This window comes from Eumetopias jubatus, unplaced genomic scaffold (genome assembly GCF_037043125.1).
Source record: "Eumetopias jubatus isolate StellerSeaLion01/CBP00866 unplaced genomic scaffold, mEumJub1_p1.0 scaffold_14, whole genome shotgun sequence".
NCBI classification, from domain to species: domain Eukaryota; kingdom Metazoa; phylum Chordata; class Mammalia; order Carnivora; family Otariidae; genus Eumetopias; species Eumetopias jubatus.
Window position 1 is genome coordinate 76,753,704 of NW_028274820.1, and position 12,374 is coordinate 76,766,077.

The following is a 12,374-nucleotide window of genomic DNA, read 5'->3' on the forward strand; positions in this document are numbered from 1 at the left end:
TAAAGAGGCAGAGGGGAGAGGACTCACAGTTTTCCGATAGCTCTCCCCATAAACCCTCTTCTAATCTCCATGCCTGCCCTTCTGCCCTTTTATACCTTCAACGTGGGTAAAGACCTACACAAACCTAGCTTTTGACCACCTCCTTTGCAAGTCCCATAAGGTAGTCTCATACCTCATTTTAAAAAATGGGAGTACTCTGCATATTCTTGTAAGGAAGGCTTCAGCCAGAGCTGAGGCTTTCATTAAATACTTTCATTTTAGTATCCAATTATAATCACAAACATCTACGTTTTTGTTAAAATTTAGATTTCATCAAGTTTAGGTATGTTTTAATGGGTTTCTTATTGTTTCTGATATAATCATTGGCTTGCTTAACAAATTCATTATCAGAAATGATGCTGTCCACTGAACATGGTAGAGCAGCATACCTGAGATGTCTGCCAAAAGACACATCCTCACCCCCATATACCCACATAGTATCCCTTATAAACAGTTACAGATGACAGTAAATACCAAGGAGCCATCTTTTGCTACGGAAGACTTAAATATTTCCATAGTCTGTTTTTCCCCACTACTTTGTCATAAAGGGACTCTTTTTTAAATTCAAATTCTTGATTCACGTATTTCCGTACAAGATCACTTTAACAGTGTCTAATATGGTACATTTTACCTCAGAACAGGAATGGTAGTCTTAGACAATTAGAAAGTATTCCAAATTTCCATTGGCTAACTTTCAGGAAATTTGCTTAAACTAGTCAGGGTGTGTATGCTATTACCCCACCTTTTTTTGTATCATGGTTAGCCATTGTTTTTCCTATTTAAGTTGTTACATGTGCAAAGGTTGTTACACAGCATTCCAAGCTAACAATAATGCCGTTAAAGATACTCTGCATGGCTGGAGAAACTTAAGGGATATAACAAATAGGAAACATTTACTCTGCTTTTTTTTTTTTTTTCTATTTTTGGTTTAATGGAAGTATGGCAATGGTTCAGCTCTATTATAAAACCGGCAAGCCAGCTTTAAGAAAACCATAGAATAAGATATGAACAGTATCCAAATAAATTATTCTTTTGCATTCAGGTAAAAAAATTGGGGAAATTTTAGAAGTTAGTATCTAATTAACAGGCCCCTGATGAGAGCTTAGCTGTCTCCCATTTTTGATCTCTGGACTTTATTTCAGAGATGAAATAAGAAACAGACATGCTGGTACATTGTTGGAGAGAGACAGGGAGGGAGACGGAGAGAACAAGAGGTCTGCAGCATTACTACCAAATACAAATTGATTGTTGACACTAACAATCACTTTGTTCACCCAAAAATAATAAAGTCTCTACTCAGTTAATAAGATGATTCCAGTATTTTGCATGTGTTGGGAGGTATTATGTGTGTGGTGGTAGGAAAGAATAAAAAAGAGGAAAGTGATTGAGCAGCTGCGAGGACGCGAACGGAGCCAGAAGCAGAGTGCGGTGCTGAGAGAACCCGGCTGGCCCGAGGGACAGTGACAAGACCCCACATGCATACACCTACCCCGGGCTGAACGGCCAAGAGCCAATGGCCAGCGACAAACCCAAACCCTGTGAGCTCAACCAAGAGAAATACGATGCTGATGACAATGTGAAGATCATCTGCCTAGGGGACAGCGCTGTGGGCAAGTCCAAACTTATGGAGAGGTTTCTCATGGACGGATTGTATCCTTCAAGGTTTGCGGTGTTCTGTGTTCCTGTGGTCCTTCCCCCCTCATGCCAACTCAACCTCACTGTTCACCCCTTCATTCCAGTGGTCCAGGGAGGAGGGATAGACTTTTGGGACACAGCAGGCCAGGAGCGGTTCCAGAGCATGCATGCCTCCTACTACCACAAGGCCCACGCTTGCATCATGGTGTTTGATGTGCAGAGGAAAGCAACCTACAAGAACCTGAGCACTTGGTATACAGAGATTCGGGAGTTCAGGCCAGAGATCCCATGCATCGTGGTGGCCAATAAAATTGATGCAGACATAAAGATGACCCAAAAGAGCTTCAATTTTGCCAGGAAGTTCTCCCTTCCCCTGTACTTTGTCTCAGCGGCTGATGGTACCAATGTCGTGAAGCTCTTCAATGATGCGATTCGATTAGCTGTGTCTGACAAACACAACTCCCGGGACTTCACGGATGAGGTTTTGCAGGAGCTTGAGAACTTTGATTTGGAGCAGAAGGAGGAGGAAGTGCCAGACCGAGTGCAGCGTGGCAACATCGAGAGCCCCTCCCCTTCCTGAGTCAGAGAAGGAAGCCTCTCTCCTCGTGGACTTTGGGGAGGGGGGTGGTATCTTTCAGAATACCCTCCCCTCAGCAACCCTCCAGCTATGAATTGAAAAATTCTTGCAGGCCATCCCCCTGTCTACCTCCTGCAAGCCCACCCATTCCACTGGCCTGCCCTACTTCCACGGCCCACAGTTCCTGACCCTTCCACAGCTGTCCTTTTCCCTGGACTCGGACCGGGACAGGGTCTGCACCAGCAAGCACCCTGGACAGGTGTGAGAGATCCACAGCAGACCCTGAAGCAGAATTAGAGATCAGTAGCCTCAGCCTCCCCAGGTTGTGTGGAAGCAGGGAAGACCTTCGGGAAACATGCTTTGTGTCTCTCAAATAAAAGGAAATTGAGGTGTTTTCTCTCCCAGAACCGACCTCAGGGCCTATTCATTGCTTTTCCACCAAGGGAATGATTTCTAATCCCTGACGGCCCCTATTCCCACCCGTACAGATTTGGGGCGGTGGGGGGGGCTCAATTCTTTTTCCTCTTCAGTCTCCCAACCAACTTTTTTTCAGAAATGGTTTTGAGCAGACAGCTGTTCCTATCACGGGACAGGTTTGCCATTACAACCCAGGAAAACAGGTCACAAGTCCTGCCACCCTTAGCTGTTCTGCAAAGCACATGCATTTGGGTTCTAAGAAGAGCTTCCCTTGAAAGCCCCTGTTCCAGCCGATGATGCTTTCCTGCCTTTTTTGGAGGACTGTTGTGGTACTGCCCTGTGGGGCAGGGAGAGGGGCCGCCCTGCTGCCTTTCCCACTTCTCTCCAGGACTTGTGGTTCACTGGTGTGTTTGTATGATCATCTTGTGCATCACCATTTCCACTGTTTTCATATTTATAGTAAAGTTTGAATTAACATAAAAAAAAAGAGGAAAGTGATAAAGCCTGTGTTTTCAAGGTATTATACATGTGAAAGCAGCATTTTAAAAATGCAAAAGGAAACATTATAAAGTATAGTTAGTAACTGCCACAGATAAACTGAAGTATGTTCATAGGAGAACTATCAAAAAATGATAAAATCGAACTATGCTACCCGAGGAGAAAAGAAACTGGGCATATTAGTTTATTAGTTTGCAGAAAACAATCTCAAGGGAAATATGTTAGCAATTTCATGTGTTGGAAGGATTGTCATTTGTAGAGAGAATATTCTGATGGCTCCTGGTTTCTTAAAGAACAAAACCCATGTATCTCAGTCTGGCATACAGAATCCTGCACAATCTGATTTCAAACTACCTTTCCTACTTTATGTCTTCCTAACTGCAACCACACCAGTTCCAGACAGCTGCTTTCTTACTTCTACATTTTCTATGAATAATTTTCCTACCTAGAATGTCTTACACCTCTCTTCTTCCTTAAAAGGACATTACTCATCCTTTAAAGATCCTTATGGATTTCTAAATAAATATCTAACTTCCTATTCTACACCCATATCCTTATTGAAATGATGAAAAAATACAAAAACAGAAATACCTTATACAAGCTAGAATATCTAAGGGTGTCTGCTAGATACAATGCAAGTAGGTCCAAGTAGAGAAGAGACATCATAAATAACTTGCCACTTTCCTCCTTGAAGGTAGCTGGTATCATAAGAAGTATAAGAGATTCAAGATGTTTCCCATGGGAACATACCTCCAAGGATCTCTTTTGTTGAAGTCTCAACAATACTCAAAAACAGCTTTGACTGTATCCCTCAGAGTTCTTAAGCCACTATTCCAACTAGACAGTACTGAGCAAAAACATGAGAAATGAGGGGCTAGGCTAAATTGTGTATGGAGAATACATGAAGCAGAAACCTCTATTTAGGAAGCTGGTCCATTCTTCCAACTGATGTGCACATAGTACAGCTAAAATAATTAAAGCAGTATGTTCTGATGTAACAATCAGAAAGCACTGTTTCAGGGATGCCTGGGTGGCTAGTGGGTTAAGTGCCTGCCTTCGGCTCAAGTCATGATCCCAGGGTCCTGGGATGGAGCCCCGCATTGAGCTCCCTGCTTGGCGGGGAGCCTGCTTCTCCCTCTGCCTGCTGCTCGCCCTGCTTGTGTTTCCTCTCTCTCTCTCTGACAAATAAATAAATAAAATCTTTTTTTTAAAAAAAGCACTGTTTCAGAAACCAACTCAAATAGAAATGAGTTTCATTTACTTCTCTTATCCTCAGTTTCCTCAGCTGTAAAGCAGAGATGATGATGATGATGATGATGATGATGATGATAATAGGGTTGTGATTTTTTTAAGATAACCCATATTAATTGCTTAATAATTCTTAGCTTCAGAATTATTATTGTTGCTATAATTTTCCATTATCATTTTTATATAATGAAATTTGGAATTTCAAAACACTTTGGAAATAATCCTACAACAACACTGATTAAGAGTGTCAGAGAAAATAGAATTTGACCATTACTTCCTGAATTGCTTCTTATAACCACTGATGAATAGTTAGTTACATAATCTTGGCAGGCAGAAAGCCTCATTTAGCGAGCATTGTGTCTTTGTGTCCAAAGACACAAAGCATGAAGAAAATATTACTTGATTTGCTACACAGAAATGGAAACAATTTTAATTAACAAAAATTAAATGGCAAACAATGTGGGGAAAATATTCCTGATATAAGTGGGAAGTTAAATATATTTAAAATATATACAGTACTGGGCGGAGCCAGATGGCAGAGGAGTAGGAGACCTGGATTTTGTCTGGTCTCAGGAATTCAGCTGAATGGGGATCAAACCATTCTGAACACTTACGAACTCAACGGGAGATCGAAGAAGAGAGTAGCAACAACTCTCTGAACAGAGAAGCGACCACTTATTGGAAGGTAGGAGGTGAGGAGAAGTGAATCAGAGGCGATATTCGGGAGGGGGCCTCCACCACTTCTGGCAAGTGATAGAGCTGCGGAGCACAAAATTGGAACTTTTAGAAGTCAGCTCCGCTGAGGGATGTCGCTCCAGTGGCTAAGTGGGGGGTGGAACCCTCAAGGGACAGTGTGGTCTCAGGACCCTTGGGGTCACAGAAAGACCAGGGGTGCCTGAGTGCGGCAGAGCTCCCAGGTATCGGAGCGGGAAAGCTGGCTGCAGAGACGGAGCCGAGGCGTGGGCTCTCAGCTCGGGGTTGCCATAAACTGTGATCCGCGGCCCAGTCAGGCCACTGCTCCTCCAGCAGGGACCCAACAAGCGGCAGAGCTGGGGAGACTCCCCTTCCTCCCCCGGGAGGAGCGGTGGGGGAGCACACCGCTGGGATCTGCTGGGTTTGGAGACTCCACACGGGGTCGGGTGCCAGAGATAGAAATGCTTGGTCACAGGCCGGGTGAGCACGGAGTGCGGCCAGAGACCGGGGACACGGGAGTGACTGCTTTTCTCTGGGAGCGCACTGAGGAGCGGGGCCCCAAGTTCTCGGCTCCTCCGGGCGGAGATTGGGAGGCCACCATTTTCACTCTTGTCCTCCAAAGCTGTACCGAGAGCTTGCAGGGAACAAAAGCTCCCGAGAGCAAACCCGAGCATTGCTTAGCCCAGACAGGCAAGGGTGGGGCAATTCCGCCTCCGCAAAGACATTTGGGAACCATGGCAACAGGCCCCTCCCCCAGAAGATCAGCACAAAAAGCCAGCCAAGACCAAGTTTATCGATCAAGGAGAATGGGAGAACTCCAGCGCTAGGGGAATACTGCACATAGAATTCATGGCTCTTTTACCATGATTCATTAGTTTTTCAAAGTTAATTTTTTTAACTGTTTTTTTTAACTTTTTCTTTTTCAACCAACATCTTATCAATCCCTTTTTAAAAAAAAATTTTTTTTATTTTTCATTTTTAGAGTCATATTCTATCCCTTCATAGTAGTTACCCTTATTTTTGGCATATATATATATATATATATATATATAGGTTGTTCTCTCTTTAAAATTTTGAGATACAGTTTCTTCTAACAGATCAAAATATACCCTAAATCTCTAGTGTATGGCTTTGTTCTAGTCTCCTGCCTGATCACATTCTCTCCTTTTTTTTTTTTAAATCTTCTTTCTTTTTTCAAACTTCTTATCAATTCCTTTTATAAAATCTTTTAGAATTTTCATCTTTACACTCGTATTCCATCCCTTCATTGTATCAACCCTTATTTTGTACATATATAAGTCTTTCTTTACAATTTTAGGAGGCACTATCTTCTAACACACCAAAATACACCCAGAATTTAGTGTGTGGCACTGATCTATGCACTAGCCTAATCATATTTGATCATATTCTGTTTTTTTTTTTGTTTTGTTCTGTTTTTGGTTTTATCTTTTTCTTTTTTTTCTCTTTCTTTTTTCTTTCTTTCCCTTTCTTTTCCCCTGGTTTCAGGTCTTCTCTGATTTGTTTAGAGTATATTTTCTGGGGACGTTGTTAACCTGTTAGCATTTTGTTCTCTCATTCATCTATTCTCCTCTGGAAAAAATGACAAGATGAAAGAAATCACCTCAGCAAAAAGAACAAGAGGTAGTAATGTCTGCCAGGGACCTACTCAATACGGACATTAGTACGATGTCGGACCTAGAGTTCAGAATCATGGCTTTAAAGATACTAGCTGGGCTTGAAAAAAGCATGGAAGTTATTAGAGACACCATTCCTGGAGAAATAAAGGAACTAAAATCTAACCAAATCGAAATCAAAAAGGCTATTAATGAGGTGCAATAAAAAATGGGGTCACTATCTGCTAGGATAAATGAGGCAGAAGAGAGAATCAGTGATATAGAAGACCAAATGATGGAAAATAAAGACGCTGAGAAAAAGAGAGATAAACAACTACTGGATCATGAGGGCAGAATTCGAGAGATAAGCGATACCATAAGATGAAACAACATTAGAATAATTGGGATCCCAGAAGAAGAAGAGGGGGGGCAGAAGGCATATTGGAGCAAATTATAGCAGAGAACTTCCCTAATGTGGGGAAGGAAACAGGCATCAAAATCCAGGAGGCACAGAGAACCCCCCTCAAAATCAATAAAAATAGATTAACACCCCGACATCTAATAGTAAAACTTATGAGTCTCAGAGACAAAGAGAAAATCCTGAAAGCAGCCAGGAGAAGAGATATGTAACCTATAATGGTAGAAAACTAGATTTTAAAACAAAGACTGTAATAAGAGATGAGGAAGGACACTATATCCTACTTAAAGGGTCTATCCAACAAGAAGATCTAACAATTGTAAATATCTATGCCCCGAACATGGGAGCACCAATTATATAAGGCAATTAATAACAAAAGCAAAGAAACACATTGACAACAATACCATAAGAGTGGGGGACTTTAACACTCCCCTGACTGAAATGGACAGATCATCTAAGCAAAAGATCAACAAGGAAATAAAGACTTTAAATGACACACTGGACCAAATGGACTTCACAGACATATTCAGAACATTCCATCCCAAACCAACGGAATACCCATTCTTCTCTAGTGCCCATGGAACATTCTCCAGAATAGATCGCATCCTAGGTCACAAATCAGGTCTCACCTGGTACCAAAAGACTGGGATTATTCCCTGCATATTTTCAGACCACAATGCTTTGAACCTAGAACTCAATCACAAGAGGAAAGTCAGAAAGAACTCAAATACATGGAGGCTAACGAGCATCCTACTAAAGAACGAATGGGTCAACCAGGAAATTAAAGAATTAAAAAATTCATGGAAACCAATGAAAATGAAAACACAACTGTTCAAAATCTTTGGGATACAGCAAAGGCAGTCCTGAGAGGAAAGTATATAGCAATACAAGCCTTTCTCAAGAAACAAGAAAGGTCTCAAATACACAACCTAACCCTACACCCAAAGGAGCTGGAGAAAAAACAGCAAATAAAGCCTAAACCCAGCAGGAGAAGAGAAATAATAAAGATCAGAGCAGAAATCAATGAAATAGAAACCAAAAGAACAGTAGAACAGATCAACAAAACTAGGAGCTGGTTCTCTGAAAGAATTAACAAGATTGATAAACCCCTGGCCAGACTTACCAAAAAGAAAAGAGAAATGACCCAAATCAACAAAATCATGAAAGAAAGAGGAGAGATCACAACCACCACCAAAGAGATACAAACAATTATAAGAACATATTATGAGCAACTCTATACCAGGAAATTAGATAACTTGGAAGAAATGGATGCATTCCTAGAGATGTATCAACTACAAAAATTGAACCAGGAAGAAATAGAAAACCTGAACAGACGTATAACCACTAAGGAAATTGAAGCAGTCATCAAAAATCTCCCAACAAACAAAAGCCCAGGGCCAGATGGCTTCCCAGGGGAATTCTACCAAACATTTAAAGAAGAATTAATCCCTATTCTCCTGAAACTGTTCCAAAAAATAGAAATGGAAGGAAAACTTCCAAACTCATTTTATGAGGCCACCATTACCTTGATCCCAAAACCAGACAAAGACCCCATCAAAAAGGAGAATTACAGACCAATATCCTTGATGAACATGGATGCAAAAATTCTCACCAAAATCCTAGCCAATAGGATCCAGCAGTACATTAAAAGGATTATTCACCACGACCAAGTGGGATTTATCCCTGGGCTGCAAGGTTGGTTCAACATCCACAAATCAATCGTGATACAATATATTAAAAAAAGAAAGAACAAGAATCATATGATCCTCTCAATAGATGCAGAAAAAGCATTTGACAAAGTACAGCATCCTTTCTTGATCAAAACTCTTCAGAGTATAGGGATAGAGGGTACATACCTCAATATCATAAAAGCCATCTATGAAAAACCTACAGCGAATATCATTCTCAATGGGGAAAAGCTGAGAGCTTTCCCCTAAGGTCAGGAATGCGACAGGGATGTCCACTATCACCACTGCTATTCAACATAGTATTAGAAGTCCTAGCCACAGCAATTAGACAACAAAAAGAAATCAAAGGCATCCAAATCGGCAAAGAGGAAGTCAAACTCTCACTCTTTGCAGATGATATGATACTGTATGTGGAAAACCTAAAAGACTCCACCCCAAAACTGCTAGGACTCATACAGGAATTCAGTAAAATGTCAGGATATAAAATCAATGCACAGAAATCAGTGGCATTCCTATACACCAACAACAAGACAGAAGAGAGACAAATCAAGGAGTCGATCCCATTTACAATGCACCCAAAACCATAAGATACCTAGGAATCAATCTAACCAAAGAGGCAAAGGATCTGTACTCAGAAAACTATAAAATACTCAGGAAAGAAATTGAGGAAGACACAAAGAAATGGAAAAACGTTCCATGCTCATGGATTGGAAGAACAAACATTGTGAAGATGTCAATGCTACCTAGAGCAATCTACACATTCACTGCAATCCCCACCAAAATACCATCCACTTTTTTCAAAGAAATGGAAGAAATAATCCTAAAATTTGTATGGAACCAGAAGAGACCCTGAATAGCCAGAGGAATGTTGAAAAAGAAAAGCAAAGCTGGCAGCATCACAATTCCAGACTTCCAGCTCTATTACAAAGCTGTCATTATCAAGACTGTATGGTACTGGCACAAAAACAGACACATAAATCAATGGAACAGAACAGAGAGCCCAGAAATGGACCCTCAACTCTATGGTCCACTCATCTTTGACAAAGCAGGAAAGAATGTCCAATAGAAAAAAGTCTCTTCAACAAATGGTGTTGGGAAAATTGGACAGCCACATGCAGAAGAATGAAACTGGACCATTTCCTTACACCACACATAAAAACAGACTCCAAATGGTTGAAAGACCTAAACGTGAGACAGGAGTCCATCAAAATCCTAAAGGAGAACACAGGTAGCAACCTCTTCGACCTCAGCCGCAGCAACTTCTTCCTAGAAACATCGCCAAAGGCAAGGGAAGCAAGGGCAAAAATGAACTATTGGGATTTTATTAAGATAAAAAGCTTTTGCACAGCAAAAGAAACAGTCAACACAACCAAAAGACAACCGACAGAATGGGAGAAGATATTTGCAAATGACATATCAGATAAAGGGCTAGTATCCAAAATCTATAAAGAACTTATCAAACTCAACACCCAAAGAACATATAATCCAATCAAGAAATGGGCAGAAGACATGAACAGACATTTTTCCAAAGAAGACATCAAATGGGCAACAGACACATGAAAAAGTGCTCAACATCGCTTGGCATCAGGGAAATCCAAATCAAAACCTCAATGAGATACCACCTCACACCAGTCAGAATGGCTAAAATTAACAAGTCAGGAAACGACAGATGTTGGTGGGGATGCGGAGAAAGGGGAAACCTCCTATACTGCTGGGGGGAATGCAAGCTGGTGCAACCACTCTGGAAAACAGTATGGAGGTTCCTCAAAAAGTTGAAAATAGAGCTACCATACGATCCAGCAATTGCACTACTGGGAATTTACCACAAAGATACAAATGTAGGGCTCTGAAGGGGCACGTGCACCCCAATGTTTATAGCAGCAATGTCCACAATAGCCAAACTGTGGAAAGAGCCAAGATGTCCATCGACAGATGAATGGATAAAGAAGATGTGGTGTATATACACAATGGAATATTATGCAGCCATCAAAAGGAATGAGATCTTGCCATTTGCAACGACGTGGATGGAACTGGAGGGTGTTATTCTGAGTGAAATGAGTCAATCAGAGAAAGACATGTATCATATGACGTCACTGATATGAGGAATTCTTAATCTCAGGAAACAAACTGAGAGTTGCTGGACTGGTGGGGGCGGTGGGAGGGACGGGGTGGCTGGGTGATAGACATTGGGGAGGGTATGTGCTATGGTGAGCACGTCGAATTGTGCAAGACTGCTGAATCACAGATCTGTACCTCTGAAACAAATAATGCAATATATGTTAAGAAAAAAAAAAAAGAAGAACATAGCAGGAGGGGAAGAATGAAGGGGGGGAAATCGGAAGGGGAGACCAACCATGAGAGACGATGGACTCTGAAAAACAAACTGAGGATTCTAGAGGGGAGGGGGGCGGGGGGATGGGTCAGCCTGGTGATGGGTATTAAAGAGGGCACATTCTGCATGGAGCACTGGGTGTTATGCACAAACAATGAATCATGGAACACTACATCAAAAACTAATGATGTAATGTATGGTGATTAACATAACAATAAAAAAATTAAAAGAAAAGAAAAGAAAAATGTTTCTATGGGCAATGTCATATAATACAGAAATTATAAACAAATACAATGAGTCAAAAATACTGCAAGATGAGAATAAAAATATGAATTATTTTTAACAACACATTTCAATTATTGGAATAAAAAATATGCTCTCTTTATTGTGCTTGTACAGAAGAAAACATTGAATCAAAATATATTTACCTATAAATGTCTGATGACGATGGGGGTTAAAAAAATCCTTTGAATAGCTAAGTTGGCTGTAGCTCACTTTCCGTGGTTTTGTGGACTATTATTTTCTGAAAATAAACCAAATAAAAACTCATCAATTTTATATGTATATGTGAATAAATGCATATATGTATAATTATGTACTGTGCATGTATGTATGTATCTATATATTTACAAAGGCTTCAAATTGTTGCAGTTGAGGGTATAGATTAAACACATACCCGCACATATATTTCCCCCCAGGTATGATCCATCTCTGTTAGAACCGATTTTTAATAAAATGTTCCTATCTACCAAAATGTTACTATTTTCCTCCTTCATTGCCCCCTCCAAAAAGCATTTAGAAGCAAACATCGTATTATATAATGTTAGTTTTTTTTAACCTGAATTTTATGGAAGTAATAGACAATGAAATTCTATCTAATCCACAGCCCAAATAACTCCTGGGAAAGATTATGTAGGTGTCCTGTGCAAAGGTAAGTTCATTGTTTCAACATTTTAAGAAACTACAGTCATAGAAAACAGTAGTGTATGATAAATGTTTAAGATATGCCTCCAAACAGGGCTGGAACCCTGAAATGTTAGGTCTCCTTTTATTTATTTATTTATTTTTAAAAAGATTTTATTTATTTATTTGACAGAGAGAGACACAGCGAGAGAGGGAACACAAGCAGGGGGAGTGGGAGAGGGAGAAGCAGGCTTCCCGTGGAGCAGGGAGCCTGTTGCGGGGCTCAATCCCAGGACCCTGGGATCATGACCTG

General features: G+C 40.7%; 1 pseudogene; it reads left to right on the forward strand.

Annotated features, from left to right (window-relative positions):
- Positions 1 to 1,432: 1,432 nt before the first annotated feature.
- Positions 1,433 to 2,740, forward strand: LOC114210557 (rab-like protein 2B pseudogene; annotated as a pseudogene).
- The last annotated feature ends 9,634 nt before the right edge of the window (positions 2,741 to 12,374 follow it).